Consider the following 15,974-nt stretch of genomic DNA (forward strand, 5'->3'; position numbering starts at 1 on the left):
TGTAGGGCTGAGTGTCCGCATGTCACCGAGATTTTGGGGGCAGGGAGGAGGCCAGCTCCATCCCCTACATGATTCAGGGTCTCAAACTGACAATGATCCTACCGCAGGTTCACCTATGGTAACCTTGTTACGACTTCTCCTTCCTTTAAATGATAAGGTTCAATGAACTTCTCGCGATGTCGCCGACAGGAACTGCCGTCGTCGTCGCAATTTGAACACTTCACCGGATCATTCAATCGGTAGGAGCGATGGGTGGTGTGTACAAAGGGCAGGGACGTAGTCAACACGAGCTGATGACTCGCGCTTACTAGGAATTCCTCGTTGAAGATCAATAATTGCAATGGTCTATCCCCATCACGATGCAATTTGTCAAGATTTCCCAAACCTTTCGGGCCAGGGAGAGAAACTTGTTGGTTGCATCAGTGTAGCACGCGTGCAGCCCAGAACATCTAAGGGCATCACAGACCTGTTATTGCCTCAAACTTCCATGGCCTAGGAGGCCATAGTCCCTCTAAGAAGCTGGCCACGAAGGGGAACCTCCGTGTAGCTAGTTAGCAGGCTGAGGTCTTGTTCGTTAACATAATTAACCAGACAAATCGCTCCACCAACTAAGAACGACCATGCACCACCACCCATAGAATCAAGAAAGAGCTCTCAATCTGTCAATCCTTACTATGTCTGGACCTGGTAAGTTTCCCCGTGTTGAGTCAAATTAAGCCGCAGTCTCCACTCCTGGTGGTGCCCTTCCGTCAATTCCTTTAAGTTTTAGCCTTGCGACCATACTCCCCCCGGAACCCAAACACTCTGATTTCTCAGAAGGTGCTGGCGGAGTCCTTAGAGCAACATCCGCCGATCCCTGGTCGGCATCGTTTATGGTTGAGACTAGGACAGTATCTGATCATCTTCGAGCCCCCAACTTTCATTCTTGATTAATGAAAACATCCTTGGCAAATGCTTTCGCATTTGCTTTGTCATGCATCCAAACATAATCTGCCACACAAGCAACAAGAATGACATTCACAGCACATGCAGGACTCGCAACGCTCAAAGATTTCACACAAGAGGAAAGTGTCCCATCGTCGACCGGAGAGGCCCGAACAGGGAGCCTCGATTCACAGGCACTTGGGAAGAACATCCTGTACGGAACCCTTTACCCTCAAACTCGCTGCCGCCACTACTCGAAAAGAAGCCTCAAGTCTATACGAGATGCACCACGCATGTAGCCGCCTCAATTGTAAGGCCACTCAGAGACATCCATTTCCCAGGCATATGCCTCCTATACGCCTGTTGAGGTGCACTCGCACAAACAAAATCCTTCTTGATCGCAACAAACATTTTCCCATGACGAAGAGCTGGTTACCGAAGTGCCAACGGAGACCACCGTGCTGAAGGGTGAAGGGTCGTGCGAGTCGAAAACATGACTGGTTATGCGATTGGCGGGGGCATCATTGTGCACGCGACCACCTCAATTATAAGGCCACTCGAGGGCATCGTGTATAACAACACCCCCTCCACACATTTATAGGTGATGAGAGCTCGCCCGCATAAACGGACATGTCTAACCTCTGGCAAATATCTCCTTTCCCAGCACAGCCTCGCTAACCGTTCCCCATGACACGTGATCTGCCAGCGCAAGTACAAAAAAGTTCCTACGGCTGAACACTCACACTAGCATTTTCGGACAAGCTTCAATCTCATGCACATGCACATACCGAAGAACTGGAAGCCATTCAGATCGCACAAGGCAGGACAGGGCATGGAGAGTTTTCGCATCCAAACAAAAATTATCGGAAATACTCTACGCTTCTACTGGCCTGGACCACAAAAGGCTGTCACGATAGTGCCATGCACTTCTGTAGGATGAGACAATGAAGAGGCAAGCACACACTGAGAACGCACTAGTGAATAAATTATGCAGCAACAAAACCTTTCGCCGGCCCCCCTCTCAATCCCAAGGCTCTACTGATCGGCAAAAACTTAGGGTGGAGAGTGGACCCTTGATGAAATTAGGGACATCGAGCAATGCACTCATGCAACCATCTCTTTCCTTCTTGCCATCCGAGTAGGATAAAAATGCAATGATAGAATGTGCCAATGAGATGGAGCCCTTGGCTAAAAGATACAACTCCATACACACTCAGCAACAAGCGCATCTTAGAATCGAACACCAAATGTGCAGTGTGTTGCAAGCCATGCAGACACCTACATATAGGGTATATCCATCAAAACAAAGCGACAAGTACTTCCCACTAGCTCCGCCATTGCGATTACCGAATGGGATAATACTCACCGCCATAGATTAATGACCATCATTACCGTCTTAGAATAGATACAAGCACATCGAGCTTCATCCAATCAGCTGGATGAATTTCACCTTGAAGGGGCCCAATCCAAAAGTTTTGGAGGTCATCTCCTAGAACTCTCAAGAACAAGGCCCATCTTACATACAAACTCTACTACTGCGCAAACATAAGTTGCAATTAAAGAGAAATTGCAAGGCCATCACAATGGCCCGAGGCCAATGCTCCAACTAAGTCAATTTTCTCTTGCAATCACCATGCCGCCGTTCATAGAGAGATCTCCCCATTCACTTTTGATGCGACGCACAATCCAAGGGCTAGACGCGAGCTCGCCCTTGAAAGGCCACTTTCCAAGGCATCCCCTGATGACACATTGGAATGACAACTGCTGTTGAACCATTTCCCAATGTTGTGCCGATCAAGTTGGCATAGAGCCGCTAGATGAGGGCTCCCATTTTAGATCGAGTTTTAAAATCCCCAAGAAGATGCGGTGAGGGCTAGCAACCGCTGCAAAACCTTTTTTCGAAATTGCGCCAGCTGAGTGACTAGAAAACATGCTTTACGCAATAGGCACACAAAAAATTTTGCTAGAGCGCCAAGCACCCACCTCATGGCTAGAGACAAGGGCTTGCCATTAGATCAACTTCGAAATCGCTGAACAAACGCGCTATAAAATGGCAACCACTGCCAAGTCTCTTCCGTAGTTGCGTCAGTCGAGTGATCGAAGAAGGTGATCTAAGAGAGGGTCCAATCGTAGGCATTCATTGGGGGATTCGGGCTGATGGCATAAATTTATGCAATACCCGAGCAACACCGGACGAAGGTGCTAGACGAGGGCTCCCATTTTAGATCGAGTTTTAAAATCACCAAGTAGACGCGGTGAGGGCTGGCAACCGCTGCCAAACCTTTTTCGAAAATTGCGGTAGCTAAGTGACAAGAAAACATCATCTAAAGGAGATTCCAGTTATAGCACCCTCGAGGGTGGGCTTCATGCCCCTCTAATTGATTCAACGTCGGCGTCCACCGTTTCAAAATATGACATATCCATCCGCCCTGATAGCGGCGTTGAATCAATGAGGGGGGCACGGGAGAGGCTCGTGGCAACCACCTCTCCCATTGTAGCCATGATAGGCATGCAAAAAAATTTTTCTAGAGCACCAAGCACCCACCTCATGGCTAGAGACAAGGGCTCGCCATTAGATCAACTTTGAAATCGCAGAACAAACGCGGTGTAGAATGGCAACCACTGCCAAGTCTCTTCCATAATTGTGTCAGTCGAGTGATCGAAAAAGGTGATCTAAGAGAGGGTCCAAGCATAGGGCATTCATTGGGGTAATCGCGCCGATGGCAAAAATTTATGCAATACCCGAGCAACACCGGACGGAGGTGCTAGACGAGGGCTCCCGTTTTAGATCAAGTTTTAAAATCACAAAGAAGACGCGGTGAGGGCTGGCAATCGTTGCCAAACCTTTTTCCAAAATTGCACTAGCTGAGTGACAAGAAAACATGATCTAAAGGAGAGTCCAGGAATAGCACCCTCGAAGGTGGGCTTCATGCCCTTCTAATTGATTCAACGTCGGCGTCCACCATTTCAAAATCTGACATATCCATCTGCCCTGACAGCGGTGTTGAATCAATGAGCTCGGCACGGGAGAGGCTCGCGGCAACCACCTCTCCCATTGTAGCTGCGATAGGTTCGCAAAAAATTTTGCTAGAGCACCAAGTACCCACCTCATGGCTATAGACAAGGGCTCACCATTAGATCAACTTCGAAATCGCAGAATGGATGCGGTGTAGAATGGCAACTGCTGCCAAGTCTCTTCCGTAATTGCGTCAGTCGAGTGATCGAAGAAGGTGATCTAAGAGAGGGTCCAACCATGTAGGCATTCGTTGGGGGATTCGTGCTGATGGAAAAAATTTATGCAATACCCGAGCAACACCGAACGGAGGTGCAAGACGAGGGCTCCCATTTTAGATCAAGTTTTAAAATCACCAAGTAGACGCGGTGAGGGGCTGACAACCACTACCAAACCTTTTTCCAAAATTGCGCCAGCTGAGTGACAAGAATACATGATCTAAAGGAGAGTCCAGGAATAGCACCCTCGAGGGTGGGCTTCATGCCTCTCTAATTGATTCAACATCAGCGTCCACCATTTCAAAATCTGACATTTCCATCTGCCCTGACAGTGGCATTGAATCAATCAGGGGGCACGGGAGAGGCTTGCGGCAACCACCTCTCCCATTGTAGCCATGATAGGCACGCAAAAAAAATTTCTAGAGCACCAAGCACCCACCTCATGGCTAGAGGCAACGGCTCGCCATTAGATCAACTTCGAAATCGCTGAACAGACGCGCTGTAGAATCTCAACCACTGCCAAGTCTCCTCCGTAGTTGCGTCGATCGAGTGATCGAATAAGGTGATCTAAGAGAGGGTCCAAGTGTAGGCATTTGTTGGGGGATTCGCGCCGATGGCATAAATTTATGCAATACCCGAGCAACACAGGATGGAGGTGCTAGACGAGGGCTCCCATTTTAGATCGAGTTTTAAAATCACCAAGTAGACGCGGTGAGGGCTGGCAACCGCTATCAAACCTTTTTCTGAAATTGCGCTAGCTGAGTGATAAGAAAACATGATCTAAAGGAGAGTCAAGAAATAGCACCCTCGAGGGTGGGCTTCATGCCCCTCTAATTGATTCAACATCGGCGTCCACCGTTTCAAAATCTGACATATCCATCTGCCCTGACAGCGGCGTTGAATCAATGGGGGGGGCACGGGAGAGGCTCGCGGCAACCACCTCTCCCGTTGTAGCCATGATAGGCACGCAAAAAATTTTCCTAGAGTGCCAAGCACCCACCTCATGGCTAGAGACAAGGGCTTGCCATTAGATCAACTTTGAAATCACTGAACAAACGCACTGTAGAATGGCAACCACTACCAAGTCTCTTCCATAGTTGCGTCGGTTGAGTGATCGAAGAAGGTGATCTAAGAGAGGGTCCAAGCGTAGGCATTCATTGGGGGATTTGTGCCAATGGCATAAATTTATGCAATACCCGAGCAACACCGAACAGAGGTGCTAAACGAGGGCTCCCATTTTAGATCGAGTTTTAAAATCACCAAGTAGACGCGGTGAGGGATGGCAACCGCTGCCAAACCTTTTTCCGAAATTGCGCCAGCTGAGTGAAAAGAAAACATGATCTAAAGGAGAGTCTAGGAATAGCACCCTTGAGGGTGGGCTTCATACCCCCTCTAATTGATTCAACATCGCCGTCCACCATTTCAAAATCTGACATATCCATCTGCCCTGACAGCGGCGTTGAATCAATGAGGGGGGCATAGGAGAGGCTCACGGCAACCACTTCTCCTGTTGTAGCCGCGATAGGCATGCAAAAAATTTTGCTAGAGCGCCAAGCACCCACCTCATGGCTAGAGACAAGGGCTCACCATTAGATCAACTTCAAAATTGTTGAACAGACATGCTGTAGAATGGCAACCGCTGCCAAGTCTCTTCCGTAGTTGCGTCGGTCAAGTGATCGAAGAAGGTGATCTAAGAGAGGGTCCAAGCGTAGGCATTCATTGGGGGATTCATGCCGATTGCATAAATTTATGCAATACTCGAGCAACACCGGACAGAGGTGCTAGACGAGGGCTCCCATTTTAGATTTTGTTTTAAAATCACCAAGTAGACGCGGTGAGGGCTGGCAACTGCTGCCAAACCTTTTTCCGAAATTGCACCATCTGAGTGACAAGAAAACATGATCTAAAGGAGAGTCTAGGAATAGCACCCTCAAGGGTGGGCTTCATGCCCCTCTAATTGATTCAACGTCGGCGACCACCATTTCAAAATCTGACATATCCATCCGCCCTGACAGTGGCGTTGAATCAATGAGGGGGGCACAGGAGAGGCTCGCGGCAACCACCTCTCCCCTTGTAGCCGCGATAGGCACGCAAAAAAATTTTGCTAGAGTGCCAAGCACCCACCTCATGGCTAGAGACAAGGGCTCGCCATTAGATCAACTTCAAAATCGCTGAACAGATGCGCTATAGAATGGCAACTGCTGCCAAGTCTCTTCCGTAGTTGCGTCGGTAGAGTGATCGAAGAAGGTGATCTAAAAGAGGGTCCAAGCGTAGGCATTCGTTGGGGGATTTGCGCCAATGGCATAAATTTATGCAATACCCGAGCAACACCGGACGGAGGTGCTAGATGAGGGCTCCCGTTTTAGATCGAGTTTTAAAATCACCAATTAGACGCGGTGAGGGCTGGCAACCGCTACCAAACCTTTTTCCGAAATTGCGCCAGCTGAGTGACAAGAAAACATGATCTAAAGGAAAGTCTAGGAATAGCACCCTCAAGGGTGGGCTTCATGCCCCTCTAATTAATTCAACATCTGCGTCCACCATTTAAAAATTCAACATATCCATCCGCCCTGACAGCGGCATTGAATCAATGAGGGGGGCACGGGAGAGGCTCGCGAGAACCACCTCTCCTGTTGTAGCCGCGATAGGCATGCAAAAAATTTTGCTAGAGCGCCAAGCACCCACCTCATGGCTAGAGACAAGGGCTCGCCATTAGATCAACTTCGAAATCATTGAACAGACACGCTGTAGAATGGCAACCGCTGCCAAGTCTCTTCCGTAGTTGCATTGGTCGAGTGATCGAAGAAGGTGATCTAAGAGAGGGTCCAAGCATAGGAATTCGTTGGGGGCTTCGCGCTGATGGCATAAATTTATGCAATACCTGAGCAACACTGGACGAAGGTGCTAGACGAGTGCTCTCATTTTAGATCAAGTTTTAAAATCACCAAGTAGACGCGGTGAGGGCTGGCAACCGCTGCAAAACCTTTTTTCAAAATTGCGCTAGCTGAGTGACAAGAAAACATGATCTAAAGGAGAGTCCAGGAATAGCACCCTCGAGGGTGGGCTTCATGCCCCTCTAATTGATTCAACGTCGGCATCCACCATTTCAAAATCTGACATATCCATCCGCCCTGACAGTGGCGTTGAATCAATGAGGGGAGCACAAGAGAGGCTTGCGGAAACCACCTCTCCCATTGTAGCTGCGATAGACACGCAAAAAATTTTGCTAGAGCGCCAAACACCCACCTCATGGCTAGAGACAATGGCTCGCCATTAGATCAACTTCAAAATCGCTGAACAGACGCGCTGTAGAATGGCAACCGCTGCCAAGTCTCTTCCGTAGTTGCGTCGGTCGAGTGATCGAAGAAGGTGATCTAAGAGAGGGTCCAAGCATAGGCATTCATTGGGGGATTTGCACCGATGGCATAAATTTATGCAATACCTGAGAAACACCAGACGGAGGTGCTAGACGAGGGCTCCCATTTTAGATCGAGTTTTAAAATCACCAAGTAGACGCGGTGAGGGATGGCAACCGCTGCCAAACCTTTTTCCAAAATTGCGCCAGCTGAGTGACAAGAAAACATGATCTAAAGGAGAGTCCAGGAATAGCACCCTCGAGGGTGGGCTTCATGCCCCTCTAATTGACTCAATGTCGGCGTCCACCATTTCAAAATTTGACATATCCATCCGCCCTGACAGCAGCATTGAATCAATGAGGGGGGCACGGGAGAGGCTCGCGGCAACCACCTCTCCCATTGTAGCCGTGATAGTCACGCAAAAAATTTTGCTAGAGCACCAAGCACCCACCTCATGGCTAGAGACAAGGGCTCGCCATTAGATCAACTTCAAAATCACTGAACAGACGCATTGTAGAATGGCAACCGCTGCCAAGTCTCTTTCATAGTTGCATCGGTCAAGATATCGAAGAAGGTGATATAAGAGAGGGTCCAAGCGTAGGCATTCGTTGGGGGATTCGCGCTGTTGGCATAATTTTATGCAATACCCGAGCAAGACCGGACGGAGGTGCTAGGCGAGGGCTCCCATTTTAGATCGAGTTTTAAAATCACCAAGTAGAAGCGGTGAGGGATGGCAACCGCTGCCAAACCTTTTTCTGAAATTGTGCCAGCTGAGTGAGAAGAAAACATGATCTAAAGGAGAGTCGAGGAATAGCAAATCTAGGGTGGGCTTCATGCCCCTCTAATTGATTCAACGTTGGTGTCCACCATTTCAAAATCCAACATATCCATCCGCCTTGACACCGGCGTTGAATCAATGAGAGGGGCACGGGAGAGGCTCGCGGCAACCACCTCTCCTATATAAGCTATTAGTGCGAGGCTCGTTCTGCATTAGAAATTAGCGAACACACCAACATCCACCTTAAAAATCCAAATCCTTTAAAATTCCTACCAAATAGCCATTCACGACCCAATTTTTAATGAGGTCGGCAGAGGAGCAAAAGATTGTCCTCAGTTAGGAGATGTGAGTTCATGGAGCCGAGGGACTGAAATGGTCATCGAGCTCATCTGATCAACTGGATGAATTTCACCTTGAAGGGGCCCAATCCAAAAGTTTTGGAGGTCATCTCCTGGAACTCTCGAGAACAAGGCCCATCTTACATGCAAACTCTGCTACTGCGCAAACATAGGTTGCAATTAAAGAGAAATTGCGAGGCTGTCACAATGGCCCGAGGCCAATGGCTCCGACTAAGTCAATTTTCTCTTGCAATCACCATGCCACCATTCACAAAGAGATCTCCCCATTCACTTGTGATGCGATGCACAATCCAAGTGCTAGACATGAGCTAGCCCTTGAAAGAAAGACCACTTTCCAAGACATCCCCCATTCACTTGTGACACGACACACAACCCAAGTGCTAGATGCGAGCTCGCCCTTGAAAGAAAGACCACTTTCCAAGACATCCCCCGATGACACATTGGAACGAAAACCACTGTCGAGCCATTCCCAATATTGTGCCAATCGAGTTGGCACAGAGGTGACCTTAGGGAGCTCCCGCGTAGCAATCGGGATGTGCTTTCATACCCATCTCTCACAAAAACCGATCTTAGCTATGAACAAATTTTGCCGCAATGACACCGTTGGAACGATGACCGCTGTCGAACAACTCCCAAATTTGTGCCCCAATGGAGTGAGAAAGAATAGAAACTTTGGGGAGCCGTGCATCGCAAACGGGCTGCTACTTCATTGAATGGCCATGGGGAGCTTCCAATCATAAAGGCTCCCTTATCACTCGTGACGTGCAGCCGAACTGCTTTCCAAAATTGCGCCAGTTGAGTGACAAGAAAACATGATCTAAAGGAGAGTCGAGGAATAGCACCTCGAGGGTGGGCTTCATGCCCCTTTAATTGATTCAACATCGGCGTCCACCGTTTCAAAATCTAACATTTCCATCCGCCTTGACACCGCTGTTGAATCAATGAGAGGGGCATGGGAGAGGTTTGCGGCAACAACCTCTCCTATATAAGCTATTAGTGTGAGGCTCACTCTGCATTAGAAATTAGCGAACACACCGACATCTGCCATAAAAATCCAAATTGTTGAAAATTCTGACCAAACAGCCATCCACGACCCAATTTATTATGAGGTCATCTAAGGAGCAAAAGATTGTCATCGGTTAGGAGATGTGAATTCAGGGAGCCAAGGGACTGAAATGGTCATCGAGCTCATCCGATCAACTGGATGAATTTCACCTTGAAGGGGCCCAATCCAAAAGTTCCGGAGGTCATCTCCTGGAACTCTCAAGAACAAGGACCATCTTACTTGCAAACTCTGCTACTGCACAAACATAGGTTGCAATTAAAGAGAAATTGCCAGGCCATCACAGTGGCCCGAGGCCAATGCTCCGACTAAGTCAATTTTCTCTTGCAATCACCATGCCGCCATTCACAGAGAGATCTCCCCATTCACTTGCGACACGATGCACAATCCAAGTGATAGACGCGAGCTCACCCTTGAAAGGCCAAGCCACTTTCCAAGACATCCACCGATGACACATTGGAACGACAACCACTGTCGAACCATTCCCAATGTTGTGCTGATGGAGTTGGCACAGAGGCGACCTTAGGGAGCTCCCGCATAGCAATCAGGATGTGCTTTCGTACCCATCTCTCACAAAAACCAATCTTAGCTATGAACAAATTTAGAATCCAAGGCTCGTATCCATCGATATCGTCGGCACTGTGTCTATATATTCAAAGCCCATGGAGAGGTTCCGATAAGAGAAGCTCCCCTGCTCGCTCGCACAAACATCCCAAATGCTAGACACAAGCTCCTGCCCTTATCATCGCTCTCCAGATCGCCGCAATGACACATTGGAACGACAACCGCTGTTGAACAACTCTCGAATTTGTGCCGATGGAGTGAGAAAGACGAGCAACTTTGGGGAGCCGTGCATGGCAAACGGGCTGCTGCTTTATTCCACTCTTATATATAGATCCGATGTCATTGATTTCATTTCGAATCCGAGGCTGCATTCGTCCTTTCTCACACAAGCAATGGCTCTTCTCATTGAATGGTCACGGGGAGCTTTCGATTACAAAGGCTCCCTTGTCACCCATGATGCGCAGCCCAACTGCTAGACGACGGCTCGCCCTTCAGATCGCTGCCCAGGCAACCACCACAATGGCACCATTGGAATGACAACCGCTGCCGAACCATTTTGAAATTTTTTTGCCAAAGAAGTTGTTGCAAAGAGAACGACTCTGGGGAGAGAGCCCTCGCATAGCAAAATCGGGATGTCTTTACGGCAGCTGGATGGGATTTGAATTCATGGAGCCAAGGGAGTGAAATGGTCATCGAGCTCATCCAATCAACTAGATGAATTTGACCTTGAAGGGGCCCAATCCAAAAGTTCCAGAGGTCATCTCCTGGAACTGTCAAGAACAAAGGCCAATCTTACATGCAAACTTTGGCACAGAGGCGATCTTAGGGAACTCCCGCGTATCGATCGAGAAGTGCTTTCGTACCCATCTCTCGCAAAAACCAATGTTAGCTGAACAATTTTATAATCCAAGGCTCGTATCCATCAATATCGTCGGCACTGGGTCTATATTCAAAGGCCATAGAGAGGTTCCGATAAGAGAAGCTCCCCTGCTCGCTTCCACAAACATCCCCAAATGCTAGACGCAAGCTCCCGCACTTAGCATCGCTCTCCAGATCACCACAATGACACATTGGAATGACAACCGCTGTCGAACAACTCCTGAATTTGTGCCGATGGAGTGAGAAATGAGAGCCAGATCGGGTCGACGAAAATGGCTAAGCTAGATCGGGTCAGCCAGCATGGCTCGGCCACCATTTTTCGCCGAGAGCTTTCGATATTAAAGCTCCCATGTAGCCGCGATAAGTACACCATGACAAATTGCTAGAGCGCCGAGCACCCATAGAAAATTGTCATTATACCAAGCAACGCCGGAGTGCTAGACAAGGGCTCACATTTAGATCAAGTTTTAAAACCACCAAAAACACACGCCATGGATCGGCAACCGCTGCCTCACCTTTTCCAAAATTGAGTCATCGGAAAACATGATCTAAAGGAGAGCCGAGGAAAAGCACTGAGATCGCTTCATGCCCCTTTCATTCATTCAACATTAGCATACACCATTTGAAAACCCAACAATCTGATCCGCCTAGACACCAATGTTGAATCAATGAAAGGGGCATGGGAGAGGCTCGTGGCAACAACCTCTCCTATATAAGTTATTAGTGCGAGGCTCACTCTGCATTAGAAATATGCGATAGCGCGAACAACTCCCTTAAAAATCCAATTCAATGAAAAATGTGACCAAACAGCCATCCACGACACCATTTTTGGAGCTCGCCCAGATCAGCTCGGCCAGAATGGCTCGCCTAGATCGGCTCGGCCAGCATGTCTCGGCCAGATCGGCTCGGCCAGCATGGTGACTTGCTGACTTGGTGAGAGTACTTCGAACTGTCAAGAACAAAGGCCAATCTAACGTGAAAACTCTGCTACTGTGCAAACATAGGTTGTAATTATAGAGAAATTGCAAGGCCGTCACAATGGCTCAAGGCCAATGCTCCGAGTACTAAGTCAATTTTCTCTTGCAATCGCCATGCCATCGTTCATAGAGAGATCTCCCCAATCACTTGTGACGACGCACAATCCAAGTGCTAGACGCGAGCTCGCCCTTGAAAGGCCACATTCCAAGACATCCCGATGACACATTGGAACGACAACTACTGTTGAACCATTCCCAATGTTGTGCCGATCGAGTTGGCACACAGGCGATCTTAGGGAACTCCCGCGTATCGATCGAGAAGTGCTTTTGTAACCATCTCTCACAAAAACTGATGTTAGCTCAACAATTTTAGAATCCAAGGCTCGTATCCATCTATATCGTCGGCACTAGGTCTATATTCAAAGGCCACGGAGAGGTTCCGATAAGAGAAGCTCCCCTGCTCGCTTCCACAAACATCCCCAAATGCTAGACGCAAGCTCCCGCCCTTAGCATCGCTCTCCAGATCACCGCAATGACACATTGGAATGACAACCGCTGTCGAACAACTCCCGAATTTGTGCCGATGGAGTGAGAAAGAAGAGCCAGATCGGGTCGACGAAAACGGCTAAGCCAGATTGGGTCGGCCACCATTTTTCGCTCAGAGCTTTCGATATTAAAGCTCCCATGTAGCCGCAACAAGTACACCATGACAAATTGCTAGAGTGTTGAGCACCCATAGCAAATTGCCATTATACCAAGCAACGCCGGAGTGCTAGACAAGGGCTCACGTTTAGATCAAGTTTTAAAATCACCAAAAACACATGCCATGGATCGGCAACCGCTGCCTCACCTTTTCAAAAATTGAGTCATCGGAAAACATGATCTAAAGGAGAGACGAGGAAAAGCACTGAGATCACTTCATGCCCCTTTCATTGATTCAACATCAGCATACACCGTTTGAAAACCCAACAATCCGATCTGCCTAGACACCAATGTTGAATCAATGAAAGGGGCATGGGAGAGGCTCGTGGCAACAACCTCTCCTATATAAGCTATTAGTGCGAGGCTCGCTCTGCATTAGAAATCTGTGATAGCATGGACAACTCCCTTAAAAATCCAATTCAATGAAAAATGTGACCAAACAGCCATCCACGACACCGTTTTTGAAGCTCGGCCAGATTGGGTCAGCCAGAATGGCTCGCCCAGATCGGGTCAGCCAGCATGGCTCGCCCAGATCGGCTCGGCCAGCTTGGCTTGGCAAGCATGGCTCACCCAGATCAGCTCGGCCAGATCGGGTCGGCCAGCATGGTGACTTGGTGACTCGGTGAGAGTACTTGGAATCGTCAAGAACAAAGGCCAATCTTACATGCAAACTCTGCTACTGCACAAACATAGGTTGCAATTATAGAGAAATTGCAAGGCCGTCACAATGGCCCGAGGCCAATGCTCTGACTAGTAAGTCAATTTTCTCTTGCAATCGCCATGCCGCCGTTCACAAAGAGATCTCCCCATTTACTTGTGACGATGGACAATCCAAGTGCTAGATGCGAGCTTGCCCTTGAAAGGCCACGTTCCAAGACATCCTGATGACACATTAGAATGACAACTGTTGTCGAACCATTCCCAATGTTGTGCCAATCGACTTGGCATAGAGGCGACCAAACAGCCATCCACGACACCATTTTTGGAGCTCGGCCAGATGGGCTCGGCCATAACGGCTCGCCCAGATCGGCTCGGCCAGCATGGCTCGGCCAGAACGGCTCGGCCAGAATAGCTCGTCGAGATCAGCTCGGCCAGCATGGCTCGACCAGATCGGCTCGGCCAGAATGGTTCACCCAGATCAGCTCGGCCAGCATGGCCTGGCTAGAACGGCTTGGCCAGCATGGCTCGGCCAGAATGGCTCACCTAGATCAGCTCGGCCAGAATGGCTCGCCTAGATCAGCTCGACCAACATGGCTTGCCATGAATGGCTCGGCCAGATCAAGTCAGCCAGAATGGCTCGCCCAGATTGGCTCGGCCAGCATGGCTTGGCCAGAACGGCTCGGCTAGATCGGGACGGTGACTTGATGAATGAACTTAGAGATTTGAATTGGTGGGCCGACCTGGTGGGGTGACTTGATGAACACACTTGAAGGGTCGACTTGGTGGGGTGACTCTATGAACGGACCTAAAGAGTTGACTTGGTAAGAGTACTTGGCGAGGTGACTCGATGAAAGGACTTAAAGAGTCGACTTGGTGAGAGTACTTGGTGGGGCAACTTGATGAACGCACTTGAAGAATCAACTTGGTTAGAGTACTTGGTGCGGCGACTTGATGAACGGACTCAAAGAGTCGACTTGGTGAGAGTACCTGGTGGCTCGACTTGATGAGCAAACTTAAAGAGTCGACTTGGTGAGAGTACTTGGCGGGGTGAACTGATGAATGAACATAAAGAGTCGGCTTGGTGGGAGTGCTTGGTGGGCCGACCTGGTGGGGTGACTTTATGGACGGACTTAAAGAGTCGACTTGGTTAGATTACTTATTCTGGTGACTTGATGAACGGACTTGAAGAGTCGACTTGGTGGGGTGACTTGATGAAAGGACTTAAAGGGTCGACTTGGTGAGAGTACTCGGCGGGGCGACTCGATGAATGGACTTAAAGGGTCGACTTGGCAGGGTGACTTGATGAACGGACCTAAAGAGTTGACTTGGTGAGGGTAATTGGCGGGGTGAACTGATGAACAAACTTAAAGAGTCGACTTGGTGGGCCGACTTGATGAACAGACTTATAGAGTCGACTTGGTGAGAGTAGTTGTTCTGGTGACTTGATGAACAGACTTAAAGAGTCGACTTGGCGAGGTGACTTGATGAAAGGACTTAAAGAGTCGACTTGGTCAGGTGACTCGATGAATGAACTTAGAGGGTCGACTTTGCGGGGTGACTTGATGAACAGACCTAAAGAGTTGACTTGGTGAGAGTACTCGGTGGGGTGACCTAACGAACAGACTTAGAGAGTCAACTTAGTGGGAGTACTTGGCGGGGTGACTTGATAAACGGACTTCAAGGGTCGACTTGGCAAGGTGACTTGATGAACGGTCCTAAAGAGTTGACTTGGTGAGAGTACTTGGTGTGGTGACTTGATGAAAAGACTTAAAGAGTCGAATTGGTGAGAGTACTTGGTGGGGTGACTTGATGAACGCACTTGAAGGGTCAACTTGGTGGGGTGACTTTATGAACGGACCTAAAGAGTTGACATGGTGAGAGTGCTTGGTGGGGTGACTTGATGAACATAGTTAAAGACTCGACTTGGTGAGAGTAGTTGGTCGGGTGACTTGATGAACGCACTTGAAGAATCGACTTGGTTAGAGTACTTGGTGGGGTGACTTGATGAACGGACTTAAAGATTCGACTTGGTGGGCTGACCTAGCGGGGTGACTTGATGAACAGACTTAGAGAGTCGACTTGATGAGAGTACTTGGTGACTTGGTGGGCCGACCTGGCCGGGTGACTTGATGAACAAACTTAAAGAGTCAACTTGGCGAGAGTACTCGGTGGGCTGACCTGGTCACATGACTTGATGAACGGACTTAAAGAGTCGACTTGGTGGGCCGACTTGGCCGGGTGACTTGATGAACGAACTTAAAGAGTTGACTTGGTGGGTCGAACTAGCGGGGTGACTTGATGAACGAACTTAAAGAGTCAACCTGGTGAGAGAACTTGGTGGGCCGAGCTGGCGGGGTGAATTGATGAACGAACCTAAAGAGTCGACTTTGTGAGAGTACTTGGTGGGCCGACCTTGTGGGGTGAGTTGATGACCGAACTTAAAGGGTCGACTTGGTGAGAGTACTTGGTGGGCCGAACTGG

General features: G+C 48.9%; 1 pseudogene; it reads right to left on the reverse strand.

The window, feature by feature from the left end:
- Positions 1-98: 98 nt before the first annotated feature.
- LOC149573585 (18S ribosomal RNA) lies at positions 99-789 on the reverse strand (annotated as a pseudogene; the record flags this gene model as incomplete).
- Between the last annotated feature and the right edge of the window lie 15,185 nt (positions 790-15,974).

The sequence above is a fragment of the Cupressus sempervirens genome, chromosome 2 (assembly GCF_028749045.1).
Source record: "Cupressus sempervirens isolate cs-2001-9-10 chromosome 2, ASM2874904v1, whole genome shotgun sequence".
NCBI classification, from domain to species: domain Eukaryota; kingdom Viridiplantae; phylum Streptophyta; class Pinopsida; order Cupressales; family Cupressaceae; genus Cupressus; species Cupressus sempervirens.